Source organism: Onychostoma macrolepis, chromosome 13 (assembly GCF_012432095.1).
Source record: "Onychostoma macrolepis isolate SWU-2019 chromosome 13, ASM1243209v1, whole genome shotgun sequence".
NCBI classification, from domain to species: Eukaryota; Metazoa; Chordata; class Actinopteri; order Cypriniformes; family Cyprinidae; genus Onychostoma; species Onychostoma macrolepis.
The window spans coordinates 14,593,299-14,609,626 of NC_081167.1; the positions used below are offsets into that span (position 1 = coordinate 14,593,299).

Sequence of the window (16,328 nt, forward strand, 5' to 3'; positions counted from 1 at the left end):
AGTATTGTTTGGTATCAGTGATACTGGCCTCCAGTCATAAAAAAGATGCCATTTAAACAAATATTAAAAATGTTGTTTGTACATTCATTTGAAGATTGAATGTGAAATTATTGCAATATAAAAGTATATTTAAAAACTTTAATGTTAGGTGGGATTAATCGCGATTAATTTCAGATAAAATATGCAATTAATTGGTTAATTTTTTTTAATCGATCAACAGCACTAGTATATATCCTAAATATCTATCTCATAGGTCTTTGTTAGTGTAGTAAATTAACATATTAACTACTTGTTCATTTCGAATATATCCTGATTACAGTAATGATTTCCACTTCACTGGGTGAGTTAAGAACTGCTGATTCTGTCAATGAATGACTATTTAGACCAGACAAATGACATTAATCATTAATAGTCATTAATAAGAACCAGCTCATAAAGATAATTAAAGAAATCTGATTGAACTGTTTTTTTCGTTACATGTTAATTACATGTACTGGTAACACTTTATTTTAGGGTCTCTTAACTAGTTGCTTATTAGCATGCATATTACTACAATATTAGCCATTTATTAGTAGTAATTAAGAACATATTAATGCCTTATTCTACATGACCTTATTCTACATCCCTAATGCTACCCAATACCTAAACTTAACAACTACCTTACTAACTATTAATAAGCAGCAAATGAGGAATTTATTGAGGGAAAAGTCGTAGTTAATAGTGAATATGTGTTACCTATTCTAAAGTGTTACCCATGTACCTACTATAGCATTAGGGTTTGGTTAAGGGCTGTTGTATGTAATTATGCATAATAACAATTTACAGTTATTACTATAGTATATACATGTGTAACAAAGGATGCTGTAAAATAAAGTGTTACTGTTGTCTTTGTATTATTTTGTACTGTGTATGTATTTCTCATAACATTCCACTGCCAGTTCCCAACTCCACTAAGGCATAATTTCTTTCGTAGTGCAGATTCAGCAGCAGCATAAAGCGGTGCAGGAAATACTGTCATTTTAGTATAGCATTCAGGCTGCATAGTTGGAATAATGCAAACCTTCAAGAACAGCTAACAGAACAGCATAAGTCATCATTCAGTTGCAGTCATTTGTACAATAAAACATTCTTGAACCTTATGAAGAATGACTATGGCATTCCCATCCACACGTGATGATCCCAGTGCAGAGAGACCATGCACTTCTCAGTCACCATCAAACAAGAAAGATTGTCTGTGCCTTTGTTTGTAGTGGTGGTCATGCTCTGTGATGTGGTCTGTGTGTCCTTGTTAGCGGGAGACATGCTGCGCCGATATAGCAGTCTGTCTATCTATTCATCTTTCTGTCTGACTGTCTATCTCACCATATCCACCCCCAGAGAGTCTGTCGTTTTCTGTTTTCTCCCAATCAGTGTCATGAGACCCCAGCTTCCACTGCTAGTTTTAACATGCACCATTTCTAATAACACATATTTGTTTTAGGCGAAGCATATACTGCAAGCCAGAAGCTCAGTGCCTTGCCTGCATTTTAAGACTTACATTTTTGTATTTTGTGTTTTCAATTTCGTTGGCAGCTGTCAACTTGGAAAATCTTGTGGTCACTTTGCACAAAAGGGGAAAGAGCTAAAAAAATATGGATGAGACAATATTCGGAGAACTTGCATAGGTCATCACTTACTGCCCAGCCATTCTCTAGCAGATTCACATCTGATAACCAGAATTTTTGTCTTAGCATCTGCTGAACTTGTCTTGTTGATGACGTGTAGCAAGTTGGTTTACATCTGTGGCTTTTGTTGCAGACCCTTACGGGCCTTCTGTCTTGTTTGCGCTGTGCTTTAGGGTGTGTTGTTGTAGTTCCAACTCGCTGTGTGTGAGAAAATACAGGGTTATATGATTTTATTTGATATCTGTTTCTTTGGCGTTATTATTTTTGAAACCCTGACATCTCTCCTTCATTTGATCTCTTTCTCTCTCTGGCTCTCTCGCCTGCAGGCTGATGATCGTCATCAGGATCTGCAGGTTGTTTTAGTGGCGATGACAGTCGTTCATTGTGTTGTGGGGCTGGTGAGAGATAAGCTGCAGCTGAGAGAGCAAAGCAGAGATGTATCAGGGACACTAAGGGAGGTACGGAAGGAGAGGCTGTGTTAACGACTATAAACATATATTTTAGTTCCACTCTCTCCTTAACATGACTTTTAAATTTAATTGGTATTAGAACAGAACAGGAATGGAAAAAAATAAAGAATAAATCAAACATTAATTATAGTGCAATTCATTATAAACACCAAGCCTAAACCAATTTATGTAACTTTTTTTCCCCCATCCATTGAAATGTATATACTGTATTAATTTAATTTTAATATTATTGTTTTTGTTTTGAAATCTCTTGTAATCTTCTGTTTGTAGTTCTAATGTAGGTTTAGCATAAATTATTTCTGGAAATCAAATTGTAAAGAAATGTTTGTAGTTGTAGGATAGTATTTCCATTTTAATATTACTACTAATACAAATAATAATTATTACTATTAATGATAGAAATGAAGACGCACTACTGTTACTATTGGGTCCTTTGTTATATTCTGTTCATGTTCTATGTGAATGCTCTGGGAACCTGAAACCAGCCTAATTATTCAGGATTTCCTTAATATTGACTAGTCAATCCCATAACCCACCAAACAAGTCAGCTTTAAAACTGTAGTTTGCACATCCCTAATATTCAGTGTCCTTAAGTGTTGAGCTGCATACTGTACGTGTGTGTATGTCTGATAGCAGCTGAAAATGTGAGACTGATTGTTTAAGATGTGAATGGTGTCGCTAGTAGGGAATTGGCGAGTTCTGAATCCGCTGCCAAGTGCCGCTGAGACAACCAAGCAGATGGAGAAGGAAAGACGCTCTGTTAGAGCCGTTAACCGCAGGCCAAACCAGGACAGACCTGTGTGCGTGCGTGCCTGGCATTTTTTAGGTGGTTGATCAAGACAGAAGGTGCACGTTGCAGGTTCGCTCTCTTGTGTTCGTACTAACGGCTCCTCATCTGTCTTTAAGCTTTGCTCTCACTCTCTCCCTTAATGAGACACCTTTGTCTTCTCCACTGCAGCTCCGCTGGAGAAACAGAGATGCTCCAATTACTGGCCTTTATGAAGGAGAGCAGTTCAACAACAATCAGCTTTGTACCACTTAAGAGGCAGGATGCTGATTCGTTACTGCAGGGGTGCTCAGACTTGCTTCTGGAGGTCTACTTTCCCGCAGATTTCAGATCCAACTCTAATCAAACACACCTGAACTAGCTAATCAAGGTCTTTGGGTTCACTTGAAAATTACAGACAGGTGCTTGCAGCAGGACCGGAGCTAAACTCGGCAGGAGTGTTGATCTTCAGGAGCAGGATAGATCACTGCTGTCTTGACTGAAACCAAAGGCACCTGCCTTGCTGCCTAGGAAACCGAATTGGATTCAAGAAGGCTTTCATAATTTGAGTAGGTTTTCTGTGATTTTAAATTAGTGAATATTTAATGAATATACAATACCTTGAGTTGCATCGTAAACTTAAAAAAAGTGGACATTTTCAAACAACGTGGACAAGTGTACAGACAGGTTAACTTAACATCTGTTAAACCTGCAGTTTAATATTATCAGCATTTTAAAATATTTTAATATCTAAAATATAAATCTTTCTCTTTCTCACTACATATATATATATATATATATAATATACAGTGAGGAAAATAAGTATTTGAACACCCTGCTATTTTGCAAGTTCTCCCACTTAGAAATCATGGAGGGGTCTGAAATTGTCATCGTAGGTGCATGTCCACTGTGAGAGACATAATCTAAAAAAATCCAGAAATCACAATGTATGATTTTTAACTATTTATTTGTATGATACAGCTGCAAATAAGTATTTGAACACCTGTCTATCAGCTAGAATTCTGACCCTCAAAGACCTGTTAGTCTGCCTTTAAAATGTCCACCTCCACTCCATTTATTATCCTAAATTAGATGCACCTGTTTGAGGTCGTTAGCTGCATAAAGACACCTGTCCACCCCATACAATCAGTAAGAATCCAACTACTAACATAGCCAAGACCAAAGAGCTGTCCAAAGACACTAGAGACAAAATTGTACACCTCCACAAGGCTGGAAAGGGCTACGGGAAATTGCCAAGCAGCTTGGTGAAAAAGGTCCACTGTTGGAGCAATCATTAGAAAATGGAAGAAGCTAAACATGACTGTCAATCTCCTCGGACTGGGGCTCCATGCAAGATCTCACCGTGGGGTCTCAATGATCCTAAGAAAGGTGAGAAATCAGCCCAGAACTACACGGGAGGAGCTGGTCAATGACCTGAAAAGAGCTGGGACCACCGCTTCCAAGGTTACTGTTGGTAATACACTAAGACGTCATGGTTTGAAATCATGCATGGCACGGAAGGTTCCCCTGCTTAAACCAGCACATGTCCAGCCCGACTTAAGTTTGCCAATGACCATTTGGATGATCCAGAGGAGTCATGGGAGAAAGTCATGTGGTCAGATGAGACCAAAATAGAACTTTTGGTCATAATTCCACTAAACGTGTTTGGAGGAAGAAGAATGATGAGTACCATCCCAAGAACACCATCCCTACTGTGAAGCATGGGGTGGTAGCATCATGCTTTGGGGTGTTTTTCTGCACATGGGACAGGGCGACTGCACTGTATTAAGGAGAGGATGACCGGGGCCATGTATTGCGAGATTTTGGGGAACAACCTCCTTCCCTCAGTTAGAGCATTGAAGATGGGTCGAGGCTGGGTCTTCCAACATGACAATGACCAAGCACACAGCCAGGATAACCAAGGAGTGGCTCTGTAAGAAGCATATCAAGGTTCTGGCGTGGCCTAGCCAGTCTCCAGACCTAAACCCAATAGAGAATCTTTGAGGGAGCTCAAACTCCGTGTTTCTCAGCGACAGGCCAGAAACCTGACTGATCTAGAGAAGATCTGTGTGGAGGAGGCCAAAATCCCTCCTGCAGTGTGTGCAAACCTGGTGAAAAACTACAGGAAACGCTTTGACCTCTGTAATTGCAAACAAAGGCTACTGTACCAAATATTAACATTGATTTTCTCAGGTGTTCAAATACTTATTTGCAGCTGTATCATACAAATAAATAGTTAAAAATCATACATTGTGATTTCTGGATTTTTTTTAGATTATGTCTCTCACAGTGGACATGCACCTCGATGACAATTTCAGACCCTCCATGATTTCTAAGTGGGAGAACTTGCAAAATAGCAGGGTGTTCAAATACTTATTTTCCTCACTCTCTATATATATATATATATATATATATATATATGTAGTGAGAAAGAGAAAGATTTATATTTTAGATATTAAAATATTTTAAAATGCTGATAATATTAAACTGCAGGTTTAACAGATGTTAAGTTAACCTGTCTGTACACTTGTATATATATATAGTTAAAATTTGAGATTTATTTATTAAATAAATGTCATTTAATATATTTGGTAACGTTTTACAACAAGGTTCCATTTGTTAACACAGACAGACAGAAAGAAGTCTATGCAAGTCTCTGTTCTTTATATACACATTATTTATTAGATGACAGATTTTCCCCAAAAATCATATGAGTAGCAGTAATGGCATTATAATAGATTATTTATTTTACTTTGTTTTATAAACAACAAAATTATAGCAACAAGTACATTGTTTTTGAATAATAAAATAAAGCTTTTCTTTCATGTCTGTCAGGCTTGTGAAGTACAGTAAAAACACAACAGCTGGTGAGTATCGTAGGTTACATAATGTAACGTAAGCTTCGGATTCAGACGTACCTCCATGCCTCACAGCCTCTTTGTACTGGCTATAGACTTTTCAGGTTTTGAGCACAAGCCAAGAGTCTGTGCAAAGTACTGCAGCCGTCGTTAATAAGTCTCTGTCTGTTAGGCCGCCGCGTGCCGTCTCTGAGTGATGCCGCTATCAGCAGCAGCATTGACTTATCTCAGTCTCATTTGAAACACTGTCACTTGTCATTCTAAGAGTAATGGCAGTACTATAATGAGAGAGGGTGTTCGCCTCTCAATCAATTCTACTCTAATTAGTGTTAATGCAACGCCAAAAAACCCCCGCAGCTCTCTTCATCACTGCCAGCTCCTCCTCTCCCCCTTTTCTCTGTGGTCATAAGGCAATCGAAACAACATCTTCATCACTTCTGCACTTGTACATAATGTAACAATAGATATTGTGTAGTCTCGCTGGTGTCCTGGCCTCTGTTCTAGTTATGGCTCACAGCACCACAATGGCCAATTAATGTTCCCTGACACAATCAGAGCATTTGCCTCATGAATTATGGGAATGGTGTGGAAACCAATCACAACTCCCTCCCTATTTTCTTCTTGTTGCTACAGATGGCCTTTAATGTGCGTGATAGGTTTTTTTTTTGCAAGAGCAGCGTCTCACATCACATAACACAATTTACACTCATATAACAATATATTGTGATTGATTTTTCTCACAATATTGCATTGGTCCTTGTATTGATATGTTTTGCGTGCTTATTTTGTTTTTGCAGCTGGGGAGTCCCTCTGTGTTAGGTGTACAACATCAGAGTGATGTTAATGTAGTACTGCCGAGTAGACATTGACCTTCAGCTCCAGGAAATCACGGTCCAGGCAAGATGCTCCCGGTGATCATTAGGAGACTTGACTTACGGTTAGGTAGAGCTGTTTAAATGTACCATACTCTTCACAGTTTTTAGGCTGCATTTATTTGATCAAGAATACATTGAAAACAGTAATATTTTGAAATATTACTGCAATATAAAGTAACTATTTCTATTTTTATATATTTTATAATGTAATTAATTCCTTTGATGGCACAACTGAATTTTCAGCATCATTCCTTCAAGTCTTCAATGTCACATGATCCTTCAGAAATCATTCTAATATGCTGATTTTGTGCTCAAGAAGCATTTTTGATTATCAATGTTTCAAGGTCTGTCCAATTTGACAACAGTTTCTTCCCACAACATATTTATCTAGTTTAGTCATGTTCTCTCGTCGCAGGCTTAAAATTATATGTAGTGGAGTAATTTTGTCAGAACTTTGTGATTGGCTGAAGCTTATTGACAGCAGTAGACCTTCCTAACTTAGTATGTGCTTAAACCATTGATCTTTTCTGGCAATTTTGTCAGACCTGATGTGCTGGCATTTTGAGAAACCGATCATTTTCACATATAACCTCTAAATGGAGTTTATATGATATTGTATGGAAATTTATATAAGACTGAGTATGAATGAAAGTAGCTATATTGCCTATATTAAGGTGAACAAAAGAAATCCATCTCAACCTTTGAGCCTAATTTGAGTGACTGCCTCAGAGAGCGAGACAAGTATCTTAAATGATTTGAACGGCATGTCAGATCTGTACATAGTCAGCCTCCGTTCCTGTATCTCTCTATCTCCATCTCTGCTGCTTCCTCCTTCAATGTCACAGTTTGAATTATCTCCCTCCACGGGAACATCTCAATGTGTTTGGCTGTGAATGCCAAACACTCAATCACTGTTTTGTTTCCTCCCTCCTCTGGTCTCTAAAGTAATAGGATTCCTCATCCGGCATGACTCTCACTGGCCTAATTGGAGCAAGAAAAGATGGCAGACGGTTTACAATCAGACAGGAAATGCTCAAGCGACGCTCCTGAAATAGCAGCTTCGCAAATGGAAATCAAGACCAAATTTACTTAGCGAATTGGACTAGTGCATGAATATAAATGTGCTACAGTAGATGTGGGGATATGAGCTTGAGGAGATGGGCTGATCTGCTGATGAGTCGACAGTGGTTATCATGCGCTGATAACAGTCCTTGTGTAAAACATTCACACGGCCGTATTGATTCTGCCGTCACTGTAATGAGGAGAGACAGTTATGGTGTCTCATTTCTCAGTCTTGTTCCTTATGACGTGAATCAGTATGTCGTGAATGTGAATTTGGGCACTAGCGGAGACCTTGATCCACTAAACATTAGCACACTGATGACTCAATTTCCTCTGACATGATTATGTGGACTGGGGGGACTGATATTATTCTGATATGATTTGTTTGTTGCACGTCATTGTAGCTTCATCGTAGCTATTAAAAAATAAAGTGCCATCATGAAATATGCATTCATCCTCGATTTCTGTTGTCTTGAGAGACTGAAGAAAACATAGCATTTCCAGTAAATGCATATAATGTGTAGTTAATGCCCTCTTGTTACTGTGGATTGTGGGATTTTCCGGAAGCAAATGTGTCAATGCCCTGGAGTGATTTTTGGCAATGATGCGGCCCTTGAAATGTCTGATTCGCTGGGTTTTGCACTGACTGCAAGCATAAAAATATGTAGCTCACACTAGGAATGTGACATTGAGGAAATTTTCACACCGGTTGTTTGCCTTAGGGCTGTGCAATTAATCGCATGCGATTCTCATGCGCATCTTGTCAGTAAAGCCGGTTCCGTGAATCTCCATCACCTGTTTTCAAATGGAGTGGCAGTTAATACACAGAGCGGTAGTTCACTGACAAGCTACGCGATATCACGTTCATAATCGAATGCGATTCATCTGCGATTATGAACGCGATATCGCGTTGCTTGTCAGTGAACTACCGCTCTGTGTATTAACTGCCAATTACACATCAATTTTTCACACTTAAGCCATACATAAACCAAATGTATTCTGCGTGTAAACAATGCATCATTATGGTGTTGTTTACTTGTTAAAATTTGTGTGTTTTTGAGCTACATGGCTTTTCATACACCGAAAGTGCCTCTCTTACTCATGACTTGTCCACTGTCTTGGATCAGTGTTATCTATATTACAGTGTTAATTTTGGCAGGCATTTTTGATTTAGTCTTAGTCTTAGTCTTGAGACGAAAATGCTTAATAGTCTTAGTCACATTTTAGTCATTTGAGTATTTCATAGTTTTAGTCGACTAAAAGTCATTGTATTTTTGTCAACTTTTAGTCTTTACTTTTAGTCAAAGTGCAGTTAACATTTATTTTGGTAGCTATTTTATATGTAGTATTCAAACAAAAATAGGCATCAAATCTTCTCTCTTTAGACCAAATCAATTAAGCTTATGAGAAATTTGAATCAAGGATTGAATTTGGAAAAACTGGAATACATTTTCATTTTTTGGTAGAGATACAAATTAAACTCATTTTTCAGATACAGTAGCTTTACTTAAGTATACATTTATTTAACATCTTTTGTTGGTTAACATTTATGACACGGATAATTAGGAATGCTGTCCCTTTAAGACGGAAGGCATGCATACTGACACACATTCAGTTTTCATCCACCTGTTTACGCTCACTTAAGCCATAACTGACTGTATTTATAGGAGATACTCTGACTCTACACGATAGACACAGGACTGCTGTGTGTGTATTTGAGCGCTGAGAACTGATCGCGTGCTGTATGAGAACTGAAGAAGTGGAGCGTGCGTGAGAGAGAGCGCTTCTATCAGTGCGACTCCGCCTATCCCGCCGTCACTAACTTTAAATTAATCGACAACGAATTGTGACTCCGGGAAAACGGGACGCCTGGTCACCCTATCCCTAACCCTTCGGTGCTGAGGCTATTGTTTCAGATCGTTAGTTTGCGTTTTGATAGCCTATCCGTCCACCGCGGCTGCCATACTGAGACTAGATACGCCTCATCTGATTGTAATCCAATGACAGAGACGCACATTTTGAAAGACAAGACAGTTAATTTAGCATATAGGATGTATTTTGAATGTCCGGTAGTCCTCAAATAACATTTTAGTCCCGTCTCGTCTTGTTAATGAAGACGCGGCATAAATTTCGTCATAGTTTTTATCATCAGACATTAATTTTAGCTCGTCAACGTCTAGTCTTAGTCACAGAAAAAAGGTTCGTTGACGAATATTTTTCGTCTTCGTCGACGAAATTAAAACTGCTATATTAGGTTGGGCCGATACACAATGCCATCGTGACCCCCATCCCCCGCAATCCGCTGCATCCCAATGACGTGTACTACGGAACCCCTTAAGGGAATAAATACGAGATGGGAGGAAAATATATATTTCAGTACTTTCTCTCACAGTTATATCATTGGGTAATTATACTGTATATAAATTGCGGGCATCAAGGAGCCGCTATTATGCCTGGCTTTGAAACTGCTTTTGAATGAACGATCGCTTTTTAGTTTCACTTTCACTTTCGAGATTCACAATCGGACGTAACTTACTGTACTGTAATGTAGCAGGCAACAGTTAGCAGTCCTTATTTTTTTCCCGTGCCTTTCTGAATACAGATTCACCCTCTCATGCCCCCCAATGTCATCGTCCATCACAATGTTTTACTGTAGACATCGTCCGATGCCAATTTTGTAGACATCGCCCAACCCTAATTTCTATAATATTATAGTATTTATTCATATTTTGAATTGGCTTTTATTTTCCGTTTTTCATTTTAAAGTTTTAGTAATTTTGTTAAAGGCTTTTTCTCTTTTCTTGTTGTAGACTTGTCTTTTTTTATTAGTTTTTCTAGCTTTAATTTATTTTTATTTTAGTTTTAGTCATTTTATTACTCCAACTTAAACTTATTCAGTTAATAGCCAAAGCAACACTTGTAGTTTTTCTGTAATTTTTTTAAGTTGTAGTTTTACCTCTTAATACCTGTATTTTATTTAAACTTTTAAAAAACTATTTTCAATATATATATTTTTTCTCTTGGTTTCAACCCTTTCAGTTACAAGTGCATAATCTATGGATGTGGCTTTGATCACGGTGCTCCATGTGTTCATGTTTTGTGTGGGCGTCCATGTGAGTTATACCTCCACTGTGTCTCTGCTTCAATCCCACTGAGTGGTTTAATGAGACAAGGGGGCCAAACCCCAGTGTGTGTGACTCTGTATCTCCACAAGAAGCATGAATTAAGCATGACTACACCAGCGGCACTCCGGTGAGTTTGTAACAGGCAGAGTAGAGAGTAAGTTACTCATTATTACCTTCATGTTTATACCTCCCTCTCCAAAGCTGCCCATATCTTTCTGTGCCTCGCCTTATTCTGTCTATATGAGAAACACCCGTTTAGACAAAACATTCAATCTGTCATTAAGCGTCAGTGATTGTTTCATCCCTCTTCTCATGAGCCAAAGCTTCGTTGCTTAATCCCATCATTTAAAACTTGTGTGTGAGTGGAGCGCAGCTTCCTCTGAGTGTGTCTTGCTGCAGGGTAATGCTTCTACCCTGATGCGATCTGACACATTGAACCGCTGCGTCTCAACTGCCGCACCATTACTTCCACACAGAGCGCTCAGTCGCCTCCCGAAGAGAGAGATAGAGGAGAGAGGAAATGAAGGAACTTCACCGAAGTTTGGAGGACAGAAATCTATTGTTTTTATTTTTTCCCTCCTTGTGAAGTTCCAAATCACTCACGGTTTTCTTCTGAATAACAAGTTGTCAGTCTTTAATCAGCATTTTCCATAAATTTTGGCTCCGGGTGTCATCTTGATCTCTGCTCAGTGGAATCAAAGTGTTTGCAAGTGGGATGCGTCATCGCAAAAGCTCCTTTTTCTGTGTGTGCGCTTTTGCAAGTGTGTCTAATGTAGCAGTGAGTCAACATGTTCTCTCCGGCTCAGAGATTTCTCAGCGGGAAGTCTCGTCTCCTGAGCAGTGCTGCATTAGAGAGGAGCATAGCAGCGTGGTGCATTTAACCCAATAAGCGCGCTCGAAGTGAGCAACCACCCCTGCCTCTTTTGCTTTGTCAGAGAGAGAGAGAATTTATAAGCTCAAATATTGGGACTTTCATAGTGTTTATCCTTATGTATTGTAATAGGTGAACACTAAATTTTAATTACTCCTACTAATTTTTCTTCATATTCTTCTAATTTCCTGTTAATTCAGCCTTAACATACAGAGTCCATTCAAATTATTTAGTGGATGATTTATACGTGTGTGTTGTCTGTTTTTGGCCATTGTTGATAATTTTAGAGAAATAAGAATCTTTTTACATGCTGTAGATGGTGTTGTGTTATGCGTTGATACTCACACATGCACAAGCCAGAAGGCAGGGCTTTGAAAATTGGGTTAGCTGTGTAGGGGTGCAACATTGGTGGGGGGATGTCCGGCAGGTGGAAACCCATTGGGAAACCCCATTTCCCCCCCTGTTTGAGTGCCACATTTTGCTCTGTATTCACCATAAAAATGGGGTTATTGCTCTCCAGCTGAGAAAGCAAGATACGGTGCTTGTCAGTGCAGCATTTCATTTACTCAGAACCAAAGCCTAAAACCTCATCTTAACCTAAAACCTTTTTGCTGCCTTGAGCACTGCTATTTCCCAAGTCTAGTTTGTTTTAGAGATGTGTTGTTCTTATTTTTCTTTACTTTGTGCAATTTAGCGTTTGCGCACACACACACACACACACACAACAGCATCGCTGCTCATTTTTAAAAATGCCAGCGTTTTACTGTTCAGGCCCTTTCACATGATTCATTTCGACGTTCCCCGTTGCATTGAGCTGCAGCGTTACCCCCGGCACCGTGTTGTGCTCAGGTCAAGCGTTGTAATGTGACGTTTAAAGTTCAAACAATTCCAGTTTTGACCCTGTTTGCTGCTGACCTTTTGAAGCGCAGCCAGTTATTACCAGACAATTTGCATGACATATCGTTGCCTAGCGCCTGTGCAAAAATCATAAGATAGAAGAATATCTCGATACTTCAGGTTGTACAACACAGCATTAGGGGAGCATCTTGACATTCAGAGAATAATCATCATATTGTATACATCAGATAGTTATTTATTTGGATTTTATGGCTAAATTGCCCTTTTTACCATGAAAAGGCACTGTAATAACCATTAGCAATAATACACACTTTCCTATCTGGTTAATGGTATAGGTTTAGAGCACACACATATCTCAGAGTGAGCTTTACCTCTTGCATTAACTTGGCTTATCATTAATCTGCCTTTAAAGATGCTGCCCTTGGGGGCCCAACATTTGGCGCTCACAGAAACCAATGGAGAAAGACAGCGGGGAGTGAAAACCTCCATGAATATTTTCATCAGGTAATCCTTGGTCTCTTGGGCTTGCCTCCCATTGCACTAGTCATCCTCTTGAGTTGCATGTGTCTGGTCTTTGGTTTAATCCAACCGGGCTGTGATTAGCCAGGGCCTGTCGCAGCATGGGGCTGGATTAGTCTCCCGCCCCGTCAGACGCTTGCGCCATCAGGCCTCCGCCTTGAGCCTCAACGTGGAACTCTTATCTTTCCCAGATGCTGATTATGGGCTGTAACAGACCACACTGGCAACATGGCCTCAGGGCAAGAGAGAAGGAAGGATCTGTGCTATTGGAGTGGGACTCAGGTTGTTAAATTGGCATTAGAGACAGACCTCCACCTTAGCTAATGAGGGGCTTGGAGAGGTGCTTATTGTCCTTGTTGGTTTATTGGGTCAAATTTCAGTCAGACAGGGATTCCTCATAGGCTCAAAGCCCACTATTAACCGAGTCTCAGGGTATTGCACTCAGCCTTCACTTGTTTATATGGTGAGAGAGATATTAACTCTGCTCCTCAGCTCCCAAAACGCTATGTTCTGACTTAGAGGTGGAATTTAGGTGACTTCCAATAATAAAAGCTCAGAAAGCCATTCGTTGGATCTCATTAAGCTTTGCCGTTAGTGCCGTGTTTGTGTGTGTGAAGGCTGCGGTGTCTTTCGTTGGATGAGTATTGCTGTGTGTGTGTTTGGCCCCGAGCACAATGGCGTGGAGGACACATTTCTCAGCTCTCCTGTCCCACCGCCTCTGGACACCACGCCTGGTTGGCCTTGTCAATGTCACTGACAGATGCACCGGGAACCTTCCACCTTTATTTATCTGTTTTCCTCTCCTCATCGCTCTATCCCACTCATTTGGCCTCTTTTTTTTTTTTCTCCCCTTTTCTTCCTCTGATCTGTGGTCCATCTCTGATCTCTTTCCTCTGAATGACCTCTTTTGGCATGAGATATGTATGTGTGTATGTGTCCGTGAACACACACAAAATGTGAGTGTTAAATGAGCCAGAACCAGAAAGAGGAAATGCAAGCTCTGCGACTTGCAGGTGTGAGTAAATGGTGATGTATGCTGTGTTTGGATGTTTAGTAAGTGTGAAATGTGCTTGAATCTTCAGTTGCACTTGTTTCTTTAGATATGGGCACTTTTGGTCCTGGTTTGATCTATTTTAATATATTTTCAAATATAATTATTCTTGTGATTTATCCTGTGAATTGTCAGCAGCCGTCACTCCAGTTTTCAGTGGGACATTATCTTTCAGAAGTCATTCTAATATGCTGATTTTAAAACAGCTGCTGCTGCTTAATATTTTTGTAAAGGATTCTTTGAATCGGAAATTCAAAATAACAGCATTTTTAAATAGAAACATTCTGTATTGTTATAAATGTCTTTACTTTCATCAATTTAATGCATCCTTACTGAATAAAATAAATTTCTTTAAAAAAAAAATCGTACTAATTTGAACATTTTGAACAGTAATGAATTTGACCAAAAATGAATAATGACAAAATTTGACTACTAACAATGTCGAACAGTGGATATACAAGGAACTGAGAAGAACAGTCATATCAAATCATCTCAAATGATATGTTGTGTTTGATAGCATTCTGTGGGTGGAAAAGAACATTCTTTACATTTTTGGAATATATTGCCTAACGACTTCATAAATAGGCCCGTTTCATAAATAGTTATATAATAATTTCATTTCGTTTTACATAATTTAACAAAACATGTCAACGAATTTTCATTAATTTGCAACTACATGTCTACTAACTCTCAGTAGGGTAGGTTTAGGGTTAGTAGAATAAGTTGACATACTTGCAAAGTTTCTCATACTCAATATGTTGTATGTTGTGGACCCATCAAAATAGAGTGTTAGACAACCCTCTACAATGTGAGTAAATCACTCACATATGCGACTAGTCTTCACTCTGGACGACTAAATGATGTCTAATATTAGCCACTGGCTAATAAATTCTCAGATTTTACTCACCAGTGTGTGAGTTGGAGGCTAAGTATTAGTTTAGCACAGATATATTTTCACTCTCCGAACACTCTGACTGAGTGCTTCAGAGTTTCACTGTCCGTCAAGCGATCTGTGCTATTTTTCAGTTCATCTCAATGGATGCGCAGCGCACGCACCTGTATTTGATGTACCGTGAACTCTAGGCGCACGACTCGCCGTAGCTTCGGTGAGAGCAAGAGTGTCTTACATACATGCAGAATTGACGCGCTGCGTGTAAACAATGTTCTTTGTTGTATTTTCCTGTCAAAATAACGAAGTTCCTTTTGGATTTTTTCAGGTTTTAAGAACTGCCGGGTTTTTTCCGGTAGTGGGTGGAACTAATGCGCAAACGACAATCTCATTGGCTGGCGCTCACCTATTATCGTCCCTGTTTTGATTTCAGCGAATCAGTTCGAGTGAACGCAGACAACCTGATTAATATTAATGAATCCATCAGCTCGTTAATCCATTTTATACTGTTCTTATTATCAGAATTCGTATTATTATGAATTGGTGGGTTTTTGTTAAATGTGAGCCAAAATCATCACAATTAAAAGAACCAAAGACTTAAACTACTTCAGTCTGTGTGCATTGAATTAATTTAATACACGAGTTTCACAATTTTTTTCAAAATTTACTGAAATAAAGTAGTGTGTGTGTGTATATATATATATATATATATATAAGCAGACAGTTTACTAATACTCTAATGACTGCTAGTTGAAGACTGGAGTAATGAGTTGTCATCACAGTAATATAACAAAATGAAAATGTAGTCTGTAATCTGTTAGTTGTATTAAGAAAAAAACCTTGTTTTTGTGACATTAAAAGTGCCTATATTTTACAAAAATCCTTTGTTTTCTTCCTCCACTTGGTGAATTAACACCACCATTTTCGAAAGTCTCCAACCTTGACCAAGGTGACACTAAATGCTTTTGTTCTTTACATTTTAGCACTGTTTTATACCTTAACATATAGCTGTTCTTTGTTCATAGGTTTAAACGAACCATCCATCATAGCTAAATGGACATTTCAACCTCTGTTCTTTCATCACCCCGTAACCAAACTGATCCAGTCAGATCAATAGCTCTGTCCAATCCCAAGAGCCCCAGTGAAAAATTTCTGTTTGAGAGAAGGAGCGTCCTTTCTACCTGCACAGCTGACTGAGCTGAGACATGTTCTCGCTCTCTCTTTCTGCCTGCCCTGGAGTGTTTAGGAAAAGCTGTAGATGGTGAAACCATGCAGTTGGTATCATGTCTCATTTAAGACAGTGTGTTTGTGGGATTCTGC

The 16,328-nt window shown here is 39.0% G+C and overlaps 1 protein-coding gene across 10 annotated transcripts in view; it reads left to right on the forward strand.

Annotated features, from left to right (window-relative positions):
- Positions 1 to 16,328, forward strand: part of ndst2a (N-deacetylase/N-sulfotransferase (heparan glucosaminyl) 2a) — a 140,384-nt gene that overhangs the window by 73,067 nt on the left and 50,989 nt on the right. The window contains exon 4 of one of the 10 annotated variants that reach the window (XM_058796237.1): positions 6,556 to 6,695. The exons of 8 other annotated variants lie outside the window; for them this stretch is intronic. The gene's annotated coding sequence lies outside the window, so the exon portion shown is untranslated. Of the gene's footprint in view, positions 1 to 6,555; positions 6,701 to 16,328 lie in introns of those variants that run through there. One more of the 10 variants, XM_058796235.1, reaches the window with a different exon arrangement.